Genomic DNA, 21548 nt, shown 5'->3' with positions numbered 1-21548 from the left:
CAAATATTGCTTGGAAATATGGTGAGATATGGTAGGAGGGTGATCATGGAAGTATCAGGTGAATATTATCAACTGGCTTGATATTAGAGGGCACCCATTCTCATTGTCAGGAGGATCACAATTTAGGCAGTCAGCCTTCCAGCCAGAAGCAAGCAGTAACCATGTTATCATGTTGACATAAGGGCCAACTGGCAGTGTCAGCATGTAACCAACTACAGAGTGTTTCTGTACCATCGCCCCCCCCACCCCCTCAATCTGGCCATAAACAAGAGGCAATGCCAGTCAGGAAGCAGCCATTATAACACAATTTATAAAGGCACACATGGGAGCAGGAGCAGACAACTCAGACCCATTCTATCATCAATGACTACTGCTGACTTGTAATTTAACTCTGTTCGTTCACCTTGACTCCATATCCCAAATACTTTCGATTACCAAAAATCTATTGAGCTAAGATTTAGGCTGATTAATTGAGCTCACATTTACTGCTTTTCCCAAGAATGAGTTTCACACTTCCTTAACTGTTTTGCTTGAAGAAGTTTTTTTATTGAAATACCTCCCGATAGGCCAGTATTCTGTCACCAAATCACCCTTATTTACACGTGGAAATTCCTTGACACTGGTCCACTTCTTTAGTCCCAGCTCTTGGAGTATCAGAATGTCTGACACTCCTGTTTTTATCTATCAGCCAGGGCTCCCTGACTGGGCCAGATGAACAGCTCCAATCAAGGAAGTCATATTCTATGAGGTCCACCTGGCTGACCTCACTGTAATCATTACAGTTAGTAACTTCGCTCCTGAAAGCCCTGGTTCTAATATTAAGTAAAATACTTAAAATATTAAATCAAATCATCCATAACCTTCTGCATCCAGGGAACACAAGCCTAATTTATGAAATTTCACCACCTTATTTGGAGCTCTCATAGTCTTCCAATAAATTAGTGTTGCATTGTTTCCAATGACCTTACTGAGGTATGTAGCCTAGGCCTTTATATAGTACTACAGCTGTGGTCCAACTGGTGTTTTGAATAGCTGCAGCAAAGTCTGCCGTTGTGTTCCAGCCCTTTATTTACACAGGCTAAAGTTCATTTAGCCTTTTCAATGTTCTTTTAGGTCCATCCACATTTCAGTGACGGGTGTACTTGGATCCCTAAAATTGTTTGAATCTGTTGCCACCTTTCTAAATTTTCCCTATTTAAAAATTATTCCAAAATCGATAACGTTCTACTTTCCAGCTTTCATTAGTCATTGACCATTTCAGAGAGTTGGCTGCCAAATGTCGTGTTATAATGGAATCAGACAAACCAGGGGATCTGATGCAGAGCCAGTTGCATACATTCAACATGTTGAGATATGTTCTGCATGTAAGCCGATGCTCTCCCAGCTACCAACAGTTCTGAGGAAGGGTCACTGGAACCGAAATGGTAACTCTGACTTCTTTCTTCACAGATGCTGCCAGACCTGCTGAGCTTTTCCAGCAACTTCTGGTTTTGTTCCTGATTTACAGCATCCACAGTCCTTTCAGATTTTGTTAAGATGAAAAATGGTTTGCATCATGCAAATGAGTTATCAAACTGGAAACAATGTGGTTGTATTTAGTAGGCCAGAGTAAGATGACACCGGAAGAACTGGTCGTAAGTCATTTTATTTGAATTGTTTCTTGTGTTAAAAAATTATGTTCTAACAGCTTTTGCTAATTTAATGGCTCTTAGTTTCTAGGCCGGAGTTCTATTTTTTATCCAAAGTAGTAAAAGCAAGTCCACTACCTGCTATACTTTTGTCTAAAAATAAGCAAGTCTCAGTCCATGTGAAATTCCTGCCCAGCTCTTCAGTTAGAAATGCTTTTGATTTACTTTGCATGAAGGTTTATCATAGAAAATGCTAGCTGCAGTAATTTTGAGGATATTCTTGATATCTTCCCAATCTCCAAATTCTGTATTTTTCTATTCACTCACTCATCAGATGTTGGCACCTCTGGCAAGAGTCAGCATTTACTAACCATTCCTAATTGTCCAGAGGTCGGTTAAGAGTCAACCATATTGGTCTGGGTCTGGAGTCACATGTAGGCCAGAATTCTCTGAAGAAGGGTGCTGGCATGAAACATTAATCTTCCCGCCCCTCTGGTGCTGCCTGGCCTGATATACTTCTCCAGCTCCATACTGTGTTAAACTGAGGTCATTGTTTTGTTAACTTTAAGTGACAAAGAGATACCTGAAGATAAGAAGAGGTCTTGATGGTGATACTAAATTTAACAGTACTATTAAATCAGAGCTTTTACACAGCTAGGAATTGCATTTTAAAGGATTTTCCTGTGCAAGTTCAGCTACGAGCGTAATCAGGCACTACTTACATGTCGAAGACAGAAAGCACCGAAGATACTCAGTGAGGCTTCATGTCCACTGGACTTGAGATGTTAAACTCTGTTTCCCTCTCAACAGATGTTGCCAGACCTGCTATGTTTATCCAGCGATTTCTAAATTTCAAATTTCTGGCATCAACAGTTCAATAATTTATTTTAGCATTTACACATCATTTTCATCACAATTGTGATGTTTCATTTTTAAGCTGTTACTTAAAACTGCGCAGTTATGTTTAGATAAGAACGCTTCCGTTTTTTAAAGAAAAGTCTTTTTTTTTAAAAGAAGAAATATGTACAATGTCTTCAGTCAGGGAACAAAACAACTGGATCATAATATTAGGTAGTGCACTCACCCTCTATACCTCCTCGCTTGCCAGGTTCTAAACTCTGGAAATTCTTGCCAAGTATTAAAACTAACAAATTTCTTCTAATCTGGCACAATACCACACAAGTACTGTAAACCTGACATGGATTATTTGATACATTGCTCAATGGCAATTATGGATAGCCTCCCACGTGATTTGGAATTGAATTGTGCAGCCATCTGTGTGAAGCTCCCTTATTGTGGGAGAGCAACAGATAGAAGCATGACAGAACAAAACCTTTCCAAATGACACCTCAGCTCTTTTCATTTTAACTGAGCGGAAAGGTGGCTGCTGAAACACTTCTTTTGTATCCATGATTCTGGCTGAACAAAGTTTTTCATTTGTAAAATTGCAGGGTAGCTTACTTTCTCAAAAAAATGAAATATTAACTAGAACTGTCCATTAACGACTTCAGTTCCCTTTACATTTACATCAGCCCTTCTTTCCTCATCGGTTCAATGAGCTGACAATTACAGGGGCAACACTCCTTAGCAGTGCTGTTTACTCACACAAGTTACTATTACATGAAGCGTACAGCCTAAGGAAGTGGTGGAGGCTGGTACAATTATAACATTAAAAAGGCATCTAGATAGGTACATGAATAGGAAGGTTTTAGAGGGATTCGGGCCAAATGCTGGCAAAGCGGACCAGATCAGTTTAGGATATCTGGCCGGCACGGTTGAGTTGAACTGAATGCGCTGTTTCTGTGCTGTATAACTGTCTGATTCTATAACCACAAACACTGGCTCTCAGACTAACATCACTCATCGTTCCCATCAGTCGGTCCTCATTCTTCATGATCAGCAGTTTGTTTTTACTACCCATTCTCTAGGCACATGACAGTATGACATGGGAGAGTTGTAGTAAATAATAATTCTTGGAGGCATGCCCTCCAAGGGATGGGAGCCCAGAAATGTGAAGTGCTGCGTTTTGGAAAAGCAAATCAGCACAGGACTTACATACTTAATGGTGAGATCTGGGGAGTGTTGCTGAACAAAAAGACCTTGGAGTGCAGATTCATAGTTCCTTGAAAGTAGCGTGGCAGGTAGATAGGATAGTGACGAAGCCATCTGGTATGCCCACCTTTATTGTACAGTGCATTGACTAATAGGAGTTGGGAAGTTATGTTGTGGCTGTGGAATGCTGTGTGCAGTTATTGTCTCCCTGCTAAAGGAAGGATGTTGTGAAACTTGAAAGGGTTCAGAAAAGATTTACAAGGATGTTGCCAGGGTTGGAGGGTTTGAGCTACAGGGAGAGGCTGAATAAACTAGGGCTATTTTCCCTGAAGTGTCGGAGGCTGAGGAGTGACCTTATAGAGGCTAACAAAACCATGAGAGGCATAGGTAGGGCAAATAGACAAGGTTTTTTGCCTGGGGTGGATGAGTCCGAAATTGGAGGGCATAGGTTTAAGGTGAGAGGGGAAAGATTTTAAAAAGACCTAAGGGGCAACGTTTTCACGCAGAGAGTGGTGTGGGTATGGAATGAGCTGTCAGAGGAAGTGGTGGAAGCTGGTACAATTACAACGTTTAAAAGACATGAATAGGAAGAATTTAAAGGGATACAGGCCAAATGCTGGCAAATGGGACTAGATATATGTAGGATATCCGGCTGGCAGGGTGGAATTGGACCGAAGGGTCTGTTTCCATGCTGTATCTATCTAGGCAGGGTTTAAATGGACTGACTGGCAAGAGGCAGAATTTAATTCTCTTCTCAGCAACAGGGAGGGCGGGTAGTGAGTCGATGGGAGAAATGGGGGTGAAGCTGCAGAACTGAGATAAAGCTGAGGGGTGGAGTGCACAATGCCTTTCTGACCCCATGCAATTCACCTGACCCACACTCCACCAGAGACCAACTGAGGCCATTCAGGAGTGAAATAAGACCCACTAATGGGCGTCTTTCTGCCACAGCCTTTTGTCAGTGGTGTAGAGGCAGGTGGTGGCCCAGCATGTGGGAAACCACCCTGTAAGAATTGTTCAGTTCCTTGTGGGCTCTGGGATGGGGCCTCCAAATGGGGACCCTGTAGCTCACAGACAGAGCCTCCCACTTACCCTTGTACCCTGGCAATAAGGACTGCCCCCCTGTGGATACACTCCACCCACATCCCCCTCCCTCCCCCTTCCCTGGTTTCCTCATTCTAAAATCATAGCTGCACAGTACAGAGATAGCCCCTTTAGTTCAGCTCATTCATGCCAACCAAATTTCCCAAACTAAAATAGTCTCACTTGCCTGCATATGTCCCAGATCCCTCTAATCTTTTTCTATTCATGTACCTGTCCAAATAATTCACCTTATCTGTAGCCTTCATGATTTTATAAACCTTTATAAGTCTTCAATTCCTTTCTCTGGAGAGCAGAATGAAGTAGAGGAAGGATTAACAGGCTAATTAACAGTCAGCCTAGGTAATAGGACCATTAGTCTTAATATGTTGTAGGGGTTAAGAGGCATTCCATGACTCACCATGCAATGATTCTCTTGCTGGAGTCTCCCTTATGATAGAAAGAGCATTCAAGTCTCAGATACTTTGGGCATTGTGGAATGTTCTGTCAGGAATTTAAACATTCTTTTGTATAGCTCTTAAAAGATTCACTGATACCAACCAGATAGTGACGCGTAAAGGGAATGAGATTTATCCATCAGATCACAGCCTGACGAGGTATAGAGGTTCTGGAGCAACTCCCCTCCCTTTCAGGTTTGCAATTGATCCTAATTAGTTGCATTGCCAGTGGTGGCCATCGATCCTTGTGGTTTTGTTGATTCCAAAGAGCAAACAACCCTCCCATTGGCCGGGGCTTATTGGAAGTAGGACCTTTGAGGGATGAAAGCCCCAACTCCAGGCAGTTATTTTCTTGATGCCAAAGAGTTGAGCCAGGGCTGAGGTGGAGTGCCTCCAGCTACCCAGCTTCCTACTGAGCCCAAGGCAGCTGGCATTAAATTCAGACAAAGTGTCGCAAAACCCTTACTTACTGCTTCAATTGTCCATGACCATTCACCTCTCTCAGCTAAAACTGTACAATTACGTTCAACCACTTGTCGGCTTATTGTCATCTAAATGTAATCACTTCAGTTTAACTAATTCTTAAATCCTTACTGACACTCAAAGATTCTGAAAAGTAAAATCTCATTGTTTAAGTGTAAGACCAGAGAGTGAGTATTACTAAAGGCAGCATACTGCAGCAGATTTAGATGTTAAGTTACTAGTGTCTCTGGTACTTAGGGGTGGGAACAATAACAATACTTGCATTTATGTAGCACTTGAACAGAGTAAGGAATCGTTTTCTGATTCTCTGTAACAACCCAGTTTGTGCATTGTTCAAGGTCAGCTTAATTAGCACAGATTTACCTTACATCATATTTTTGTGCCTCTTTTCCCCACATATATTTTTACCTTTAAAGATCTTTCTCATAGACTTGCATCACTTCCTATGCCTGGAAGAGAATTTACATTTCCCTCATTGAGGCCGTTTTGAAAGGATGCCCAGGATACAATAGAATGCAAAGACTGTTAGCGATTGACTCTCGCCCACACAATTTTTGTTTTATCTTCAAGAAGAGCAAAATGCCGAAAGCACAATTTAATATTCCAACTGCTAAATTGCACTATAGATGAACAAGCAAAGAGACAATGTATTATGTATTATGCATGCTCGTGTCAGTCCCAGGAGACCCAACCAGCAGAGTAGACAGAAACCCAGAGTGACACCCTGCATTTGAGAGGTAAGCTGGTTTCCTCTCAATTGTGCTGGGACTCATCATAATCATCGGCGGTCCCTCGCAGATGAGGCTGACTCTCTTCCACCCTCAGGGTGAGACTATAGGTGACTACCGCAGTCTGATGCAGCTACCGCAGGCTCTGTCACACTTGCGGCAGGAGGTGGTCATGCGAAGGGCTGGGTGGGTTATTGGCGTGGAAGTGCATCCTTTACACTGTTTTCATCGAGAATCCACTTTTACCTGACAAGTCTCAACATGTTCAATGCCTTCCCGGATGCTCCTCCTCCACTTTGCACAGTCTTGGGCCAGTGATTCCCAGGTGTCTGTGGGAATACCACACTTCCCCAGTGAGGCCTTGAGTGTATCACTTAAGCGCTTTCTCTGTTTCCCTGGCGCTCACCTGCCGTTGCAACGCTGGGAATAGAGCACCTGCTAGGGGAGTCTCATGTTGATCACACAGACGATGTGCCCAGCCCATTGCAGCCAATCAAGGCTGGGAATGTTGGCCCGGTCAAGGACGCTGGAGTTGGAGCATCTGTCTTCTCAGTGGATTCACAGGATCTTGTGCAGTCAGTGTTGGCGTATTGCTCCAGTTCTTGAGGTGTCTGCTGTAGACCATCTAAGTCTCCAAGACATGTAGGAGGGTGGGAGCTACCACAACTCTCTAAACCGTGTTCTTGGTGTTGATGCTGTTGTCCTCAAACACACTTTCCATCCATCAATACCTGTTTTAGTCAGCAGCCTACTCCCAAAGTGTTGGAAGTGGCCAATATGCTCCAAGGCCTCTGTGTGGACCTTGATGATCACGGGTTCTTTCCACAATGCCAGGCCAGATTGGTGGAGGACCTTTGCCTTGCAAATGCTTGGGGTGATGTCCAAGGTCTCATCTACCTCTGGCAGTGGTCTCGAGTACATTCTCTGATGTTGCACTAACACAAGCATCATCCACATACCATAGCTCAATGACACTGTTTGGAGTGACTTTGGTTTTGGCTTGAAGGCGTTAGAGTGTGAATAATTTTACACAAGTCCTGTAAGTTAGCTCCATTCCAGCAGGGAGCTTGCTGGTGATGAGGTGAAGCATTGCAGGGAGGTAGATCGAGAACAGCATTGGGGCAATGATGCAGCCCTGCTTGACAATGGTCTGAACAGAGAATAGGTCATTTATGGAGACATTTGTCATTACCAGGACGTCCATGTCATCGTGGAGCTGGCAATGAATAGTGACAAACTTCGTGGTGTGACCAAAGCAGAGAAGGGCACTCTAGGATGCTCCCTGATTGACAGTGTCAAAGGCCATTGTAAAGTCACGGGTAGGTTCCTTTCTCTGCATTTCACCTGCTGCTATTAGTGTGTGGTGAAATTCATGACAATTGTGCCCCTCTGTGGCTAAAAGCCACACCGTGATTCTGAGAGGATTTTCTCACCCACAGGGAGGAGATTGATGATGAATTTTATAACCGTTGACAACGGGGAGATTCCCCTGTAGTTACCACATTCGGACATGGTTCCTTTCTTTGATAAGCTCACGAATGTAGTATCTTGGAGCTCTCCCAGGATGCTGTCCTTCTTCCAGACGTGGCAGACAAAGGCATGTAGCTGCAGCAGGAGTCTTTGCCCCTGCACTTTAATGTCTCAGCAGGGATACCATTTGCTCCGGCAGCCTTGTTGTTCTTGAGCTGGCAGATGGCCTTCTCTACTTTATGCCCTGCTAGGGTGTTGCTGAGCCTGTGGCATGTAACATGCTGTGGGATGTGGTCAAGCACGCTTGGATAAAATCGTAGAATCTCTCCAGTGTGAAAGCAGGCTGGTCGGCCAAACTAATCCAAACTGAACCCCTGAAGAGCATCTCACCCAGACCCACCCCTACATTCCTCACAGCTAACCCACCTAGCCGACACATCCCTGGACACTCTGGGCAATTTAACATGGACAAATCAACTTAAACTGCACATCTTTGGACTGGGGGGAAGAAAACGGACCACCCGGAGAAAACCAAAGCAGACATAAGAATGTCCAAACTCCACACAGACAGTTTCCCCCGTTGGAAATGAGTCCAGATCCCTGGCACAGAGAGGCAGCAGTGATCAATACTGAGCCATGGTGTTGCCCAGTGCCCAGGTTGAGGAGGTCTCTGAAGTGCTCTCCCCAGTGTTGTTTATCTTTATCTTTATGGCTTCTTTATCTTTGATAACAGTCACTCTGTCCTTGGCCAGCAGTGGGGTGGGGCCTTGGTTGTTTGATCCATGGGTGGTCTTGACAGCACAGAAGAAACCCTGAACATTATGGCTATCAGCCATCCGTTGGGCATCCAACGCTTTCTCCACCAAAAACATGTTCTTTGTCACAGCTTCATGTTTGGACCTCAGTCTTAGTTACCTGTAGATCTGCCTTTTCTCTTCTGAGCGTATTTGCTGCTTTACATTCAGAAATGCCATGTTTATCAGCTCTTGGATTGCCTGATCATTCTCATCGAGGCAGTCTTGGTGTTTCCTGGTTAGCTGACTGACTGATTGCTGGGAGTGACTGCTGTTTGTGTTGGTCATCGTGGGGCTATCATGCGGTCTTGAATCACATATAGACTAGCTTTCCAATTGTGCGCGTACTGTTCTGCTTCCTGATATTGCACTTACCAGATTCAAGAGGGAGTATAGCAATGCCACAAATTGAAATTTGGATGTGAGGAACTGGTTTGGAAAAGCATCTGCTAACCCTCCTTCAGAATTCCCCGATCCCTCTTCCTTGTGGCTGAAATCTGTTAGTTATCGGTTTCTCCTAAATATCCTAACCCTCATGGCCATCATGAAGCCTGCTCTAAAACAGTGTGAAACTTTGGACTATATGCCTGCATTTGTTTTTCATACTGGATTCCTAATTGCATTATGTGTTACTAACTAATGCTTCATAATTCGGAATTTGATAGGGTGCCGCATAAAAGGTTATTGTATAAAGTAAGAGCTCACGTTGTAAGGGGTAACATTAGTATTAATAGGAGATTGGCTATCTGGCAGAAACCAGAGAGTGTGCTCGTGTAGGTTATTTTCTGTTTAGCAGGATGTGGGCTCCCATTTGGGTCTGTACTATGGTCTCAGCGTTTTACAATTTACTTATCAATGATCTGAATCGGGAGAGTAAAGATATTGTGGCTAAATTTGCAGATGTCACAAAATAGGTAGGAATTTATGTTGCAAAGAGGGCATAAGGAAATTGCAGATGCATTTGGATACTTAGGGTGAGTGGGCAGAAGTCTGACAGACAGAGTATAATGTGGGAAGTGTGAAATTGTTCACTTTGGATGAAAAATGAAGCAGAGTGTTACTTAAATGGGGAATGACTGCAGAGGGATCGAGGTGTTCTAGTTCATGAGTCACAAAACATTCACTGTGCAGGTACAGCAAGTAATTGAGAATGCTACTGGAATGCTCTCCTTTATTATGAGAGGAATAGAACAAAAAAGTAAGGATATAATGCTTCAGTTATGCAAGGTATTGGTGAGACTACATCTTGAATATTATGGGCAATTTTTATCTCCTTACGGAAGGATGGAAGTTAATAAATTGAAGGGTTCAGAAAAGGTTTACTAGATTGCTACCTGGGATGAATGTTTTGTCTTATAAGAAAAAGCTGGACAGTCTGAACTTGTTTCTCGTGAAGTTTAGAAGAGCAGGGAGTAACTTGATGAAAATAAAAATGCTTTTGAACTGAAATAAAAACAGAAAACACTGGAGAAACTCAGCAGATCTAGCTGCAAGTCTGTGGAGAGAGAAGTACAAAAAAAGGGTTTTCTTGAGCCAGATAATGCTGTTTACTAAGGGGGAGGAAGAGCGAGTAGAACAGATCTGAGGGTGATCAGATCAAAAGGACAGATAGATATATAAAATGATTGTGAATCAAGGTGTGTAAAGGAGAAAATGAGTGGAACAATTGCTGGAGAAGCTCAGCAGGCCTAGCAGCATCTGTGCTCAGAGAGCAGAGTTAATGTTTCTGGTCCAGTGACCCTTTTGCAGAACTCAAACTCTGATTTGTCTCCACAGATGCTGCCGGACCTAATGAGATTTTCCAGCAATTTCTGTTGCTATTTCGATTTTTAGAAAATGGGTGGACTTTGCTGAGAATAGTCAACAAGATTCAAATAAGATATGGCCAGAGGAATGTAAGAAAATTGATGGACAGAGATCATGGGGGAGGGAAGAGCTGTTCGCACTGATAGATGAATGGACTGGGAGTCATAGAGGGGAGGGATGTTAACAGTGGAGGGGATGTGTTTGGTGTTGGCATCCTGCTGGAGGTGGTAGAAATGATAGAGGATGATCATTCTAATGCAGAAATTGGTGGGGACAGGGGAAGCCCTGGGAGGGAGGGAAAGGAGTAAGGACAGAACTATGGAAAATGGGTCAGGCATAAAAGCCCTGTCAATAGGGTGGGGGTGGGAGGAAGAATCCTCAGCTAATTTAAAGAGAAGGATGTATCCGAGGGGCCTGAGTGGAAAGTGATATCGTGGGAACGAATGCTACTGAGTTGGAGAAATCCAGAGCATGGAATGGCGTCCTGACAGGACATTGGATGTAATGAATGTAATCGAGGTAAATGTGGGAGCCAGGGGCTTTAGAGCAGATTGTAGCCTATCCTCAGAAATGGAAATGGTGAAGTCAAGGAAGGTGAGGTAAAGGTTAAAAATGGACCAGGTAACAGTGAAAGCAGGATGGAAATTGGAAGTAAAATGAATTTTTTTAAGAGTTATGGGTGAGGACCCAAACAGGCATGGGACGAGTAATGTTCCATAAATTCCACAGAGAGACAGAGACATAGACGCAAAGCTGGGACCAGTGCAGTGTCCATAGCTACCTTGGAGAAAGTGAGACAATTTAAAGGAGAAGTTGTTCAAAGTGGGATGCAGGAGGGTGGTGGGAGGTGGGAATTTGGAAACATAATTGTATCAACCTCGATCTTACCAAATGGCAAAGGGTTGAGTGGTCTATTTCTGCTCATAATTCACATATATCTGAAAATCTAAAAATGGTACATGGTTTTTGATGATTTGAGCCATGAAAAATTAAGCAGCAAAAAATAGGAAAATTGGCTACATGGGTTTTCTTTCAAACAATACACTGTGACATTTTCTATTGATCAAACAAGCATGGAAACTATGGCAACTGCATTAGACATGACCAGAGTCTTGTGACCTTAACATCAACAGAGGAAAACCTTTCAGCATCCAAGGCAGTTCAGACACTATCCAATAGCATGATAATCAGAATTTAACAGCTTCGGAGAAACAACTGATATAAAAAGCATTCGATTACAGCAAGCTTTTAAACATAATGCAATTGTTGAATTAGCAGCCAAAACATGTCAGATAACTTCAATGAATGGAAAAACACAAACACATATAACAGTATCTAAATACTAATCCTGAATGCTAACCCCAATTCTTATCTAGTACTGAGCCTTATAGACCAGGGAAGTGTTAGGTTTGATCCACTGTCTGAACAAAGTCAACTGAGTTCTTGTGAAAGTCACAGAACCAGTATAACAAAATAATTACGATCTGCCTGCTCTGCATTTTCTTAGTGAGCAGAAAATGCTGGCCCCATAACCAATATGGTGTCCAGTGTGCTTTCCATTCGAAGTGATACTCAATTTCACCCCCATTGGCCTGTTTCTCTTGAGATGGTTTAATTTACATTTTTAGATTGCAAAACTCATTTAAGGAAAATAACTTTGATCCAGGCATATTGCTGCCTTTGGTGAAATGTTCAAAGTAGAAATCAGAGGAAGGAGTTAGCATTTGTTCATATAGGAACAGACAGGGCAAATGTGTCTGCATGGGAAACAACTGAAATGAAAAATAATAATTTATTCAAAGTATAGTCACCCATTCTTCTGGAGAAAGTTTCTGACAGAGAGGGACAAAAGTTTCTGATGGATATAATTAGAAGTTAAGTAAAGGAAAAAGATCAAGATTTTGGGATTAATGAACTTCGCACCTTCCTCTTGATATATTAAAATACATGAGGGGAAAATAAAGATAATTCATTTGTGAATTAGACACTTAAATTAGTACTACAGCAAGCACTGGCCTAATTTAAGTCGAATGGAGTCTGACACCAATTTTGGTAGTTTCTTGAGTGCAACAATTAATCATGACCAGCACTTTACAACATGAAAATTGGCCAGTTTCACATGGTAATAAATTTTTACATCTCTGTCACTTAACAAGAGCTCTAATAGAGGTCATTTTAACCTAACTTGCTTGGCGATAAACTGACAAGATTCGGGAAGGATGTAGACGAGATACCAGATTAAATCCCACCCACCCCACCGGTTTTCCCACAGGCTGGGTAGATTTAAAAAGTCCCCAACAGTTTACAAATGACTACATGAGGAATGTTCTCCACAAATAGGACGACAAAGGATTATTTATGAAAGTCCTTCATCTTAAAGTTCTGGGAACAACTGAAATGAACTGTAGAAAGAGCAATCTGTTTCACTCCTTGGGGGACCATGTGCATAAATTCCAGCATCTTCAGGGTATTGTTATTTGTTACCCTGCTTCGTTCTGTCATAACAAGATTAGCCAATCTGTGCCAGGCTCATTCTCTGCCTCACGGGAATGTTGGAATAGATATCACTAATTTATTTCATCATTAGGAGCCTTCGTTTCCTCCCACCCATTCCTAAAATTTATAACTTAGACTCAGGAATGGATAGAATGGAATGACAGCATACCATTCCATTGTCTCATCCATTCTTTAAAGCAGAGCACTATGAAATCAGTGGCAAATTTCACCAGGTAAGAATCCAGATTGTTTATAGTTTCATAGTACTTCCAATTTTTTTAAACATAAGTGATTTCTGTTTCTTTTTATAAAATTTAAAATGCTGCTAATTCAATGAGTTTACCCACTGTATATTATCTCTGACTCTCTCATCATCTTTTCCTTAAACATTACATTCAATCCCATTACAAAGGCAGACACTGAACACTCAAGGCAGACTAAGATTTTGTGAAGACTAAGTACAGTAATTAAGGTAGTGGGTGGCATGTTAAATTTAAGGCACATTCTTGTGACACATCCAGTGTTTAAACTCACTGAAAATCTTGAGTAAGGCTTTATAATGAACTACCCTGGCAACAGGTTATGAGTTGAGCACAGCCACAGTGAAGCTGAAAAGTTCTTTTGTGGCAAAAGTGCTAAACCAAAAATGTTTTCTTTTGTTGTGGAAACCTCAGAGAACTTATTTTGGCAAAGACTGAATTAATTAATTAGAAGTGAGGCTTCCATTGTACAAAGCCTTGGTTATCTGGAGTGCCATGTTCATACCTGCACAATGGACTGAGGCAGTTCGCACAAACTTGGCTTAATCTTCTAAATGGAACAGAGTTTAAGGATCGATCCAGGTGAGATTTTTAAAATGATCAACAAATTCATTAGATTAGATACAAATAAAGTATTTTCTGTGCTGCAAGATTCAGGAACTGAGGAGCACAATTTTAAAATGACAGTGAGGCCATTCAAGAGTAAAATCAGGAACTACCTTTTCACATCAAAAGCAATCCACCTAAGGTGGATATATATGGGCCAACTGAAGGTTCAAGACTTGGATTCCCAGTTGGTTTTATGTATCAAAGGATAAGGATGAAAGGTGATTAAATAGAATTAAGATACATATCCATTATGATCAAATAGTTTACTGGGTGTCCCAAACAACTTATCATTCAGAATAATTTAGTACTTTACACTGGAGTCTGGCTTATTTTTGTTTTCATAGATGATTTTCAGCACTTCTAGAATTTTATTTGACAGCTCGATAGTCCCCTGGGAAAAGTAAACTGTACTGGATACTTTGGAGTTGAAATTTGTCCAGTGGTATCATTAGAATTAGTTTGAATTGCCCAAGTATATCCTGGTATGCACAAAGCAGGACAAATCCAACCCGGCCAATTACCGCACCATCAGTCTACACTCAATCATCAGTAAAGTGTTGAAAGGTGTGATCAACAGTGCTATCAAGCAGCACCTGCTCAGCAATAACCTGCTCAGTGACGCACAGTTTGGGTTCCACCGGGAACACTCAGCTCCTGGCCTCATTACAGCTTTGGTTCAAACATGAATGAAACAGCTGAATTCCAGAGGTGAGGAGATGTGAGACTAAACATCCTTGATATAAAGGCTGCTTTTGACGGACCATGGCATTGAGCTCTACAAAACTAGAATCAATGAGTATTAGGGGAAAATTCTCCACTTACTGGAGTCATACCTGGAATGGAAAGAAGCTTGTAGATGTAGGGGGTTAGGCATATCAGTTCCAGGGCATTTCTACAGGACCTCCTTAGGATAGTGCCCGAGGCCCAACAATCTTCAGTTGCATCATCAATGACCTTCCCTCCATCACAAGGACAGAAGTGGGGGTGCTCAGCTGATTATAGCACAATGTTTACTGCCATTTATGACTCATCAGATATGATGCAGGCCATGCCCAAATGCAACAAGATCTGGATAATATCCAGGCTTTGGCTGATAATCAACAAGTAACATCTGTATCACACAAATGCCAGGTAGTGACCAATTTCAACAAGAGACAAACTTACAATTAGCCCTTGACATTCAATGGCTTTACCATCGCTGAACCCCCTGCTACCAGAATCATGGGGTCCACCATTGACGAGAAACTGAACTAGGGTGGTCATACAAATATTGCGGTTACAATAGCATGTTAAAGGTTAGGTATCTTGCAACACATAACTCATCTCCTGAGTCCCCAAACCCTATTCACCATCTACAAGGCACACATCAGGAATTTGATAGAATACCTCCCAACTGACTGGATGAATGCTTAAGAAGCTTGAAACCATCCAGGACAAAACAGACTGCTTGATTAGCACCACATCCACAAACATTAAGTCCCTTCACTGCTGATGCTCAGTAGTAGCAGTGTATTTCATCTACAAGATGCACTACAGAAATTCACCAAGGGTCCCTAGTACTACTTATCAAACACATGACCACCACCATATAGAAGGGCAGCAGTTACCTGGGAACCCCACCACCTTCAAGTTTCCCTCCAAGCCACACATTATCCCGAGCTGGAGCTATATTGTTGTTCCTTCACTGTCACTGGGTCAAAATCCTGACACTCCTTTTCTGAAAGCACAGTCAGTGTTCCTACATCAAAGCAATGTAGCAGTTCAAGAATGCAAGTCACCATTACATTCTCTAAGGCGATTAATGGTGAGCAATAAATAATGGCCTAGCCAGTGTTGTCCACATTCATAACATGAATGTTAAACGAAAGGGGACATGTGTTAGGATTGGTAGGCAGACACTCCCAAAACCAGCTTTGCAGTCCCAGATCATTAATTACTGCAGTTCAACAAACATCTGTGCTGAGGTATTCACTTAGTGGTAAATCAAAATTGGTTTCGCTGGATGCTACATTGGAAAATTGTCACCTTCAACGCTCTTTCCATTGTGACCTACAAATTCCTTCAGAAAGCTCTGACGTCATTTAATTAAAACCCTTATTCTTATTAAGTATTGTGTTAAGGAGAGGAGAAAAATGTTTTTTCTTTCCAACACATACAAACATTGCGTGACTGAGGAATCTAAAATAATGGTGGCAACTCTCAAGATTTAAAATGCGATCTGAAGCAGATTTGATCTCTAATGCTTTTTGTCCATATGTTACATGAAGACAGTATTGGGAGCAGTCACTTACAAGTAGCAAATAGATTGAAATCCTTTCCCCTTCTTGCCTATTTCAATGTTCCTGAATCTGGCTAATCTATTAGGCTCTTGCACAGGAAGGAACTAGCAGCAATACCTGTGCAAATAATTGCCTCTGTGTATGTAAGGGGAAATACTTGCATCCTGACACAGTGGTCCTGGATGGTTGGTCTTGACTATGACAATATCTCAGGATCCTTTTCAGTTGCATGAAATTTGTTTGATTTGCCAGCAGTTTAATTTTGATAAATTGATTTGTAAAAAAATGTTTGCCCCTAATTATATTTAGACATTGTTTCTGTAGACAGTATTTTACTCTTCAGGACCGATGTGCAGATTTGAGATAAAAGAAATAAACAGCGAAATGAAAATTAAATAGCCGGCATACAGAAATATCTTAAGTTATATTGGGAGCTTCAGTTGCAAACAACTGCACTGGGGAAATGTATCTATTTTTATTAAAACGAATGTACCTGACATGAAAAGAATCAACATACTATGTGGTACCATTAAACTTACATGATTGTATCAGTTCAACGTGCAAGCTAATGTCCATGCTACATGGAGTATTTTATGCGTTAAACATTATTCCCTTTCAACATGCAGTATTATATCTGTTCACTGTGAAGTATCATACTATTTAAACATGCAGTTTTTATCATTCAACATGGCATATTATATCGAAAAACATGCAATCTCATACCAATTCAATATAAAGTATTATATCTTTTTGGCTTGGAATGACATATCCACTATTATTACACTCTATTTTTCCATTCAATGCACAGTATTATATCCAGGCAATATTTGGTATTATATCTTTTCAACACGTTATTGTATCCATTCAATATTCATATATTATATCCACTCATTATGCAGTATTATATCCATTTAACACACAGTAATATATTAAGTACCGTAAGAAACTGCAGAAGATCATTCGCACAGCTCAGACCATCACAGAGCTTAGCCTTCCATCCATGGACTCTATTTACATGGCTCACTGCCACTGAAAAGCAGCCAACATCATCAAAGACCCATCACACCCCAGAAATGATCTCCTACAACCTCTTCTGTCAAGCAGAAGATACAGATGTTCAAACGTGTGCACCAGCAAGTTCAGGAACAACATCTTTATGGCCGTTATTAGATGGACGAACGGACTCTCTAACTTCAAATAAGGTTGATCTTGCTAATGTTGATCTTGTATAGCGCACACCCTGTGCGATGTACTCTGTATGCCTTTGCCTAAGGTTTTTGTTTGCTTTGTACAATCTGGATGTCCTTGCTCACTATGATCTGCCTGTACAGCTCATAAGCAAAGGGTTTCACTGTATTTAGATATACGTAACAATAAATAAATCAGACCAAAATCAGATCAACACAGCATTGTATCCATTCAATATACAGTGTTATATCAGTTAACACACAGTATAATGCCCATTAAATACGCAGTATTAAACCGATACAGCATGCTGCACTATATCTATTCCAAGAGCAGAATTATATCCATTGCGCATACAGTATTATGTCTATTCAACTTGCAGCATTTTATGTAATTTTATATCTATTCAGTATTACTCCATGTGGCATGGAGTATTATATCTATTCAACATACTGTGTTATAATAATTCAATATGGAGTATTATAGCCATTGAACACACAGTACTATACCCAGTCAATATGGAATATTATATTTATTCAACATCAAGTATTATATTGATTCAATATGCAGTTTTGTATCCATTCAAAGTGCAATAATACTTGTTGAGACATTTCGAAAATCCTTATATATTGTTAGTAGTACAGCGTGCTTTTGAAATCTCTGCTGACCTTTCTATTGTCTTTATGGTTTGTGGATGTTTTTCTGTTATATCTTTGAGTAAAGATTCCATTATTTTTCTGGCTGCTGACATTAAGCTGTCAAGTGTGCAGTTCTCTGATCTTGTTTCTATGTTCCTTTTAAATCTCGTGTTCTTGGTAACATTTTGTCTCTCTGGCTCTGCCGATATTTCATTTTATAATCAATTTTTGTACACCTGCAATAATGCTTTCTCCTAAAACCTCTTTTAACATGTGTGTATGTAAGCCAGCTGGATCTGTTTTTAATTCTCTCTGAGATCATTTTGCTATTTTTCCCCTATCTTGATATATAAATGTTATTAGCTTTTTAATCTGTTCTAATATCATGTTGAAGAATAAAAACAGCACATGGCAGCAAATTCAGGAATTTACAGACAATCTATGAATTGAAAATCTCTAGAATTTGCAGTGGATTTGAGCTTAAGCTGTTTCCTTTGTTTGAGCAACATTTCACCCTTAACATTCTCATTATTTTATAAAATTTGATGGGTTTTTGCATTGATCTCCCAATGAATTCAACATAGAAAGATAAGTTGGGTAACAAGTAGATCAAGTACCATTTAAATAGTGTAATAATTGTTAATGAATGATAATTACACATTCTGACCCAACAAGTGAAGAGTTTTAGAATGCAAAGACCCATTACATCCGGAAGTGAACTTAAAAAAAATGTTACTGTTCCTTTAGCTCCCATTTTTTTTCTTTTTTCAACATTTGTTCATAGGATGTGGAATTTACAGGCTATGGCAGCGTTCATTGTGCATACAAAATTGCCTTGGAGAAGACATTACCTTGTCACCTTCTTGATCTGCTGGGTGTCAGGTCTCCCACAATTCTGTTACAGGTAGAGATCTAGGATTTTGGATTTTGGTCCATGGAAAAGACACAGAATTACCTGTAAAATAACATGGACATTGTTAAAGGGCAGAAATGATATGCTCAGGAAATCAAGGCTCGACATAATGAGAAAAATCAAGGAAAATAAAAATGCAAATGTGATCCTGTTGGTTTGACAAGGACTGTAGAGGAAAATAATAGGCAGTATGAAAAGTATCAAAGTAAAGCTTTCCTGTAATCTCGGCATGAACGGCACAGCCAACTTTGCCAGCAAAACATTCCAGCAAAATAGCACTAACCTGCCACTTTCAGTCGAGAGTAAAGAGTTAACCATGTTAAAATTTTAATAATAGTCACTGACTATGTCCAAAAGGAGCTACGTCACGATGGTACAATGGAAGAAGGCACAGTTAAGCCTTGCTGTCCAATGTTTATGTAAACAGACTAAAGCAGCAAATGTAAACACTTCGTATGAGCCTTGTGTTCGACAGTTGTATGTCTCAAGTTCCCAGAACTCCTAATGACATTCCCGCACAATCATCGACACATGAGCTCTCGTATCCTCACAAACATATTCTTCCCACTTTCCTGGGATCTCCTACCAGAAAGAAGATGGTAATAGGCCTGCTTAAGGTTTGCTTGTCGAGGTGTCTAGGCTGGTTGTTGTCCAGTAGAAAATTGAGCTGTTGTTCCCCAAATTTGTGTTGCGTTTCAATGGAAAGTTGTAGAAGCCCAATGGTAGAGAGGTCAGAGCGGAAGTGTGGCAGAAGTGGTTCAGGGACCCAGGTTCAAATGTTGCAACGGCCGATGTGTTTGGAATTTTTGCCCACTAATTATAAAGGTGAATGAACCAATAGTAACGCACTTCCTGGAATATATTTAACAAAGAAGAAGAAGAAGCTTGTGATTTCCAAAGTTACCTATTCAGTAATTGCTCTTCAAATTCATTTCCATCATTGCACCTTCCTTGTGTAAATAATGGTGTGGATACCTAATCAAGAGGAAATGCCTAATGAGAATAAGAGTTTTCTCTGCGAGATGCACTGAGCACTAGTGGAAATGAGGTTCTGGGAGCATAAGAGAGACAACAGAAAAATTACAACCTTCAGCTAAAGAACCTGGAACCCAGACTCCCGTGTACCTGGCTTTCAAAAGAGCTATGATCACAGTGCATTGCTCTTATCGAAGCAGTGACAATGGTTTCCATGCATGAGGCTGAGATGATGGAAAAATGAATCCAGTACACAAATCTGCAAAATGTTATGAGAAGTGTTTCAGTCCTGCACAGCACCCTGGTATTCCCATGATGTCATTGTGCTGACATTAATCTGAAGCTATCATTCCAGCAAAACACGACACTTTCACAGAGCTTGCAAGACTTGGGAAAATCTGGTCTTCAATTGTTGGTGATCTGTAACTTTTTCAGCTTGTGCCTTGCAGCAGGTCTCCCTGTGACTCCAGATCAACAATGGGCTGAATTCCTTAAGGCCCATTTCAATGCTTGCTTGTGAGAGAGCATCACATGATGTTTATTCTCATATACAGCAACAGAACACCTGCTGTAAGCTGGTTTCTCTAAAACAGCTGTTATTTTGTGATAATAAATTATGAAGCTGGATGAACACAGCAGGCCAAGCAGCATCTCAGGAGCACAAAAGCTGATGTTTTGGGCCTAGACCCTTCATCAGAGAGGGGGATGGGGTGAGGGTTCTGGAATAAATAGGGAGAGAGGGGGAGGCGGACCGAAGATGGAGAGAAAAGAAGATAGGTGGAGAGGAGAGTATAGGTGGGGAGGTAGGGACGGGATAGGTCAGTCCAGGGAAGACGGACAGGTCAAGGAGGTGGGATGAGGTTAGTAGGTAGGAAATGGAGGTGCGGCTTGGGGTGGGAGGAGGGGATGGGTGAGAGGAAGAACAGGTTAGGGAAGCAGAGACAGGCTGGGATGGTTTTGGGATGCAGTGGGAGCAGGGGATAAGCTGGGCTGGTTGTGTGATGCAGTGGGGAGTGGGGACGAACTGGGCTGGTTTTGGGATGCGGTGGGGGAAGGGGAGATTTTGAAGCTTGTGAAGTCCACATTGATTCCATTGGTCTGCAGGGTTCCCAGGCGGAATATGAGTTGCTGTTCCTGCAACCTTCGGGTGGCATCATTGTGGCACTGCAGGAGGCCCATGATGGACAAGTCATCTAAAGAATGGGAGGGAGAGTTGAAGTGGTTCCCGACTGTGAGGTGCAGTTGTTTATTGTGAACCGAGCGGAGGTGTTCAGCAAAGCAGTCCCCAAGCCTCCGCTTGGTTTCCCCAATGTAGAGGAAGCCAGACCAGGTACAATGGATACAGTATCTCATATTCCACTTGGGAACCCTGCAGCCTAATAGTATCAGTGTGGACTTCATCAGCTTCAAAATCTCCCCTTCCTCCACCGCATCCCAAAACCAGCCCAGTTCGTCCCCACTCCCCACTGCATCACACAACCAGCCCAGCTCATCCCCTCCCCCCACTGCATCCCAAAACCATCCCAGCCTGTCTCTGCCTCCCTAACCTGTTCTTCCTCTCACTCATCCCTTCCTCCCACCTCAAGCCGCACCTCCATTTCCTACCTACTAACCTCATCCCACCTCCTTGACCTGTCCATCTTCCCTGGACTGACCTATCCCCTCCCTACCTCCCCACCTATACTCTCCTCTCC

General features: G+C 41.6%; 1 long non-coding RNA gene across 2 annotated transcripts in view; it reads right to left on the bottom strand.

Annotated features, from left to right (window-relative positions):
- LOC125461150 (uncharacterized) overlaps positions 1–18889 on the bottom strand; it is a 92509-nt gene extending 73620 nt beyond the window's left edge. Inside the window, exon 1 of one of the 2 annotated variants that reach the window (XR_009446874.1) lies at positions 18818–18889. This is a non-coding gene — a long non-coding RNA (uncharacterized LOC125461150). Of the gene's footprint in view, positions 1–2350; positions 2459–18817 lie in introns of those variants that run through there. The other variant, XR_007249414.2, reaches the window with a different exon arrangement.
- Between the last annotated feature and the right edge of the window lie 2659 nt (positions 18890–21548).

The sequence above is a fragment of the Stegostoma tigrinum genome, chromosome 18 (assembly GCF_030684315.1).
Source record: "Stegostoma tigrinum isolate sSteTig4 chromosome 18, sSteTig4.hap1, whole genome shotgun sequence".
NCBI lineage: Eukaryota > Metazoa > Chordata > Chondrichthyes > Orectolobiformes > Stegostomatidae > Stegostoma > Stegostoma tigrinum.
Note: the sequence above shows the minus strand (reverse complement) of the source record. Positions and strands in the feature narration are given on the sequence as shown.